The sequence below is a fragment of the Diceros bicornis genome, chromosome 20 (assembly GCF_020826845.1).
Source record: "Diceros bicornis minor isolate mBicDic1 chromosome 20, mDicBic1.mat.cur, whole genome shotgun sequence".
Lineage (NCBI taxonomy): Eukaryota > Metazoa > Chordata > Mammalia > Perissodactyla > Rhinocerotidae > Diceros > Diceros bicornis.
Window position 1 is genome coordinate 7,825,135 of NC_080759.1, and position 6,000 is coordinate 7,831,134.

Genomic DNA, 6,000 nt, shown 5'->3' on the forward strand with positions numbered 1-6,000 from the left:
AGTGTCCCTTGACTGATGAATGGATAAAGAAGATGTAGTATATATATACAATGGAATACTACTAGGCCATAAAGAAAGACAAAATCGTCCCATTTGCAACAACATGGATGGACCCGGAGGGTATTACGTTAAGTGAAATAAGCCAGAAAGAGAAAGACAAAAAAGGCATGATTTTACTCATATGTGGAAATAAACAAACACACGCACAGATAGAACAGTTTGGTGGTTACCAGGTCTAGTGGCATGGGGGTGGGGGGTCGGCACAAGACGTGGAGGGATGCACTTATATGGTGACTGATAAATAATAATGTACAACAAAAATTTCACAATAAAAAAAAAAGAATGGTGAGATTGGGCAGCCTTGTCTCATTCCTGTTCTCAGAGGATTGGCTTTCAGACTTTCCCCGTTGAGTATGATGTTGGCTGTGGGTTTGTCATAGATAGCCTTTATTATATTGAGGTACTTTCCTTCTATACCCATTTTGTTGAGATTTTTTTTTATCATAAATGGATGTTGGATCTTGTCAAATGCCTTCTATGCATCTATTGAGATGACCATGTGGTTTTTATCCCTCATTTTGTTGATGTGGTGTATCACCTTGACTGATTTGTGGATTTTGAACCATCCCTGCATCCCTGGTATAAATCCCACTTGATCATGGTGTATAACCTTTTTCATGTATTGCTGTATTCGGTGTGCCAATATTTTGTTCAGGATTTTTGCATCTGTGTCAATCAGTGATATTGGCCTATAATATTCCTTCTTTGTATTGTCTTTGTCTGGCTTTGTTATCAGGATGATGTTACTTCATAGAATGAGTTAGGAAGTGCTCCATCTTCCTCTATTTTTTGGAATAGTTTCAGAAGGATGGGTATTAAATCTTTGAATGTTTGGTAAAATTCACCAGAGAAGCCATCTGGTCCTGGACTTTTACTTTTTGGGAGGTTTTTGATTACTATTTCAATCTCTTTACTTGTGATTGGTCTATTCAGATTCTCTATTTCTTCTTGGTTCAGTTTTGGGAGGTTGTATGAGTCTAAGAATTTATGCATTTCTTCCAGTTTATCCAGTTTGTTGGCATATAGTTTCTCATAGTATTCTCTTATAATCCTTTGTATTTCCATGGTATCCATTGTAATTTCTCCTCTTTCATTTCTAATTTTATTTCTTTGAGGCTTTTCTCTTTTTTTCTTAGTAAGTCTGGCTAAGGGTTTGTCAATTTTATTTATCTTCTCAAAGAACCAACCCTTTGTTTCATTAATCCTTTCTACTGTTTTTTCCATATCAATTTCATTTATGTCTGCTCCAATTTTCATTATTTCTTTCCTTCAGCTGACTTTGGGCTTTGTTTGTTCTTCTTTTTCTAGTTCTGCTAGGTGCAATTTAAGGATGCTTATTTGGGCTTTTTCTTGTTTGTTAAGGTGGGCTTGTATTGCTATGAATTTCCCTCTCAGGACAGCTTTTGCTGCATCCCATATGAGTTGGTATGGTGTATTTTGATTTTCATTTGTTTCCAGATTTTTTTTTGACTTCTCCTTTAAGTTCATCAATGATCCATTGGTTTTTCAGCAGCATGTTGTTTAATCTCCACATCTTTGTCACTTTGCCAGTTTTTTCTTGTAGTTGATTTCCAGTTTCATAGCATTATGGTCCGAAAAGATGCTTGTTATGATTTCAATCTTCTTAAATTTATTGAGGCTTGCCTTGTTTCCCAACGTATGGTCTATTCTTTAGGATGTTCCATGAGCACTTGAGAAGAATGTGTAGTCAGCTGTTTTTGGATGGAGTGCTCTGTATATGTCTACTAGGTCCATCTCGTCCAGTTTTTCATTTAAGGCCACTATTTCTTTATTGACTTTTTGTCTGGGTGATCTATCCATTGATGTAAGTGGGGTATTAAGATCCCCTACTATTATTGTGTTGCTGCTAATATCTCCTTTTAGGTTTGTTAATAGTTGCTTTATGTACTTTGGTGCTCCTGTGTTGGGTGCATATATATTTAAAAGTGATATGTCTTCTTGGTGGAGTGTCCTTTTTATCCTTATATATCTTGAAGTCTACTTTGTCTGATATGAGTATGGCAACACCTGCTTTCTTTTGATTGCCATTAGCTTGGAGTATTGTCTTCCATACTTTCACTCTGAGCCTGTGCTTGTCTTTAGAGCTGAGATGTGTTTCCTGGAGGCAGCACAATGTTGGGTCTTGCTTTTTAATCCATCCTGCCACTCTGTGTCTTTTGATTGGAGAGTTCAATCCATTTACATTTAGAGTAATTATTGATATATGAAGGCTTAATGTTGCTGTTTTATCGCTTATTTTCTCGTTCTTTTGCATTTCCTTTGTTTCTTGTCCTGTGTGTTTCAGACTGCCAATTCAGTTTGGTTTCATGACTCTTTTGGTTTTCTCTTTATTTTTCATATGTGATTTTGATCTGATTATTTGTTTAGTGGTTATCTTGAGGTTTGTATAAAAACTCTTGTATATGAGATAGTCCATTATGTGATAGCCTCTTATTTCCTTATACTAAGTCAATTTGATCTCTTTCCTCTTCCCTTTCTAAGTTATTCTTGCACAACTTATTCTATCTTGTGTTGTGGGTGTGTGTTTACAATGAGGTTATATTTATTTTTGGTGATTTCCTTCCTCTGATCTTTGATTTCGGTATTTAAGTGGTTGCTAACCTATTCCGGTAAAGATCTACTATTTTTCTGATTTTCTCTACCTATTTTTCTCCTTGCTCCAAGTTTGGTATTCCCTTTCTCTTCTTTTTTTCAGGCCTGAGGGCCTTCTTGAGCATATCTTGTAATGGTGGTCTTGTGGCCATGAACTCCCTTAGCTTTTGTTTATCTGGGAAAGTTATTATTTCTCCATCATATTTGAAGGATTTTTTTTGCTGGATAGAGTATTCTTGGCTGAAAGCTTTTGTCTTTCAGTATTTTGAATATAACATTCCAGTCTCTCCTAGCCTGTAAAGTTTCTGTTGAGAAATCCGCTGAAAGCCTGATGGGAGTTCCTTTGTATGTTAATTTTTTTTTTTTGTCTAGCTGCCCTTAATATTGTTTCTTTGTCATTGACTTTTGTCAGCTTTACTTCTATGTGCCTTGGAGTGGGCCTTTACCTGTTGACATATTTAGGAGACCTATTGGCTTCACTTAGTGGTATTTCCTGCTCTTTCCCCAGATTTAGGAAGTTCTTAGCTATTATTTTGTTGAATAGATTTTCTCTTCCTCTTTCCCTCTCTTCTCCTTCAGGAATACCTATAATTTTTATGTTACATTTCCTAATTGAGTCATATATTTCTTTGAGACTATCTTCATTTCTTTTGTCTTAGTTCTCTCTCCTCCTCCATCTGGAGTATATCTGTATTCCTATCCTCTATCATGCTAATTCTTTCCTCCATATTGTCAGCTCTGTTCTTTAAAGTTTCCAGATTCTCCTTTATCTCCTCCATTATATTCTTCATCTCCATCAATATTGTTTTTTTCTTTATGATTTCTATCTCTTTTGTGAAGAAACTCCTTATCTCATTGAATTGTCTATCTGTTTTCTTGTATTTCATTGAGCTTTTTTATGATAGCTATTTTGAATTCTCTGTCATTTAGGTTATGGATTTCTGTGCCTTCAGGGTTGAATCTGGGTGCTTGTCATTTTCCTTCTGGTCTGGCGATTTAATGTACTTTTGCATCATGGTTGCTGTATTTGCTTTGTTTTTGCTCATCCTGGAAATATCTGGTTGCAGTTTCCACCTGCCACCACCATGTGGTGGTCAAGAGCTGTGTAATCTGAGCCCCCTCCACTCTGCTGCAGCCACCCGCGCTCTGCTGAGGCTGCTCTGCTGCAGCCACCTGTGCTCCACCCTGGCTGCTCCACCGTGGCCTCCTGTGCTCTGCCGTGGCTGCCTGCACTCTGCCACAGCTGCTCTGACTGGTCGGCTCAGCTGCAGTGTCGGGCATGTGGGGGGGAAGGGCTCTCTCTTTTGCCTGCTGGGTCCCTGGGGGGCTTCTTGCTAGCCCCTCAATATCCACTTTCCTGGGGTGCTCAAATGTTGATGGCACCCCTGCAGCAGTACTGAGTCCTTTATGTGGGAGTTTCCCACTTGCTGAGAGAGCCTGAAGAGCTATGGTTTCCCTGCAGAGGGATGCCCCTCCCCCCTCTCTGGGACCCACACACACCTGAATCACTGATCTGATGGGGAGGGAGAGGATTTCTTCTTACCTCTCCCCACTTCCTCTGGGGACCCCAGGACACCCACTCTCAGATGTGCAGCAGTGTGTGTCTTTCCAATGTCCCTTTGTGTTGTGTGAGAGTCTCTTGTTGGTCTGTGAATGTCCATTTTGTTGTATCTTGTTGGGGGAAGAGTTTACGGGAAAGTTCACTCTGCCACGATGCTGATGTCACTCCCATGTTATGTCTTCTAAGAGTTTTTACAGTATCAGGTCTTATGCTTAAGTTTCCAATCCATTTCAAATTAATTTTTTGAGTGGTGTAAGATAAGAATATAATCTCATTTTCCTGTATGTGGTTATGAGATTTTTCCATCACCATTTGTTGAAGAAATTATCCTTTCTTCATTGACGTTCTTTGCTCCCTTATCAAATACTATTTGATTGTATATGCAGGAGTTTGTTTCTGGGCTCTCTATACTTTTCCATTGGTCTAAGTGTCTATTTTTATGCCAGTACCAATCTGTTTTAATTACTATCAAAATTGCAGCTTTGTAGTATAGTTTGTGTGTAAGAAAAGCCTCAGTACTCCCTGCCTTGTGTCTCATTTACTTTCACACAGAACATTTCACTTCTGGTCACCAAATGTGTGAGAGTTTTTTTCACACCAAGCAATTCTGTGACACCAGCTGGGTTTCTTACAATTTAACTCATTCTGATACTATCTACCTGGAGATAGCATAAAATTCTACAGGTTAAGGGCTCAATTCCATGAGACCTCCCACACACACACACAATTTAGATGCCAATCTGAAGGAATAGGTTATGCACATATTCCATCTGCCTTGGCTACAAATCAAATATTCCAATTACTTCTTTCCCCTTGGGTTTGATTATTTCTTAGAATAGCCCACAGGAGGGTATAAAAAAGAATACAAATGTACAGTCAGATAAAGAAGTAGATAGGGCGAGGTCTGGGAGGGTCCTGAGTGCAAGGTCTTCTGTCCCTCTGGAGTTGCTGTGCATCACCCTCTTGGTATGTTGTTGTGTCATCAATTTGGAAGCTCTCTGAACTCTATACTATTGGGATCATATGGTGTTCCTCATGTGATCAATTATTAACTTTATTTCAAGCCCCTTTTCCTTCTCTAGAGAAGTGTGGAACAGGGCTGAAAATTGCAAAAGTCCATCTGGATGCCTACCTGTAGTGGCCTTATTAGAACAAAAGATGTTCCTAGTGCTCTTATCACTTAGGAATTTACAACAATTTTTGGAGGCCTGTGTCAGGAAATGGGGGTGAAGAGAAAGTATGTATTTTTTTAAATAATAAATCACACCACAATTTAAAATCAGGGGGCCGGCCCCGTGGCTTAGTGGTTAAGTGTGTGCGCTCTGCTACTGGAGGCCCAGGTTTGGATCCCAGGTGTGCACTGATGCACCGCTTCTCTGGCCATGCTGAGGCCATGTCCCACATACAGCAACTAGAAGGATGTGCAACTATGACATACAACTGTCTACTGGGGCTTTGGGGGCGGGGAAAAAGAAGGAGGAGGATTGGCAATAGATGTTAGCTCAGAGCCGGTCTTCCTCAGCAAAAAGAGGAAGATTAGCATGGATGTTAGCTCAGGGCTGATCTTCCTCACAAAAAATAAAAAAATAAAAATAAAATCAGGGAGTGTGATGGTCTGGCTTTGTTTTCTGTCTCAGAATTGCTTTGGCTATTCCAGGTCTTTTGTGGTTCCATATAAATTTTAGTATTCTTTTTTCCATTTCTGTGACAATATCACTGAAATTTCAATAGAGATTGCATTGACTCTGTAGATAGCTTTGGGTGCT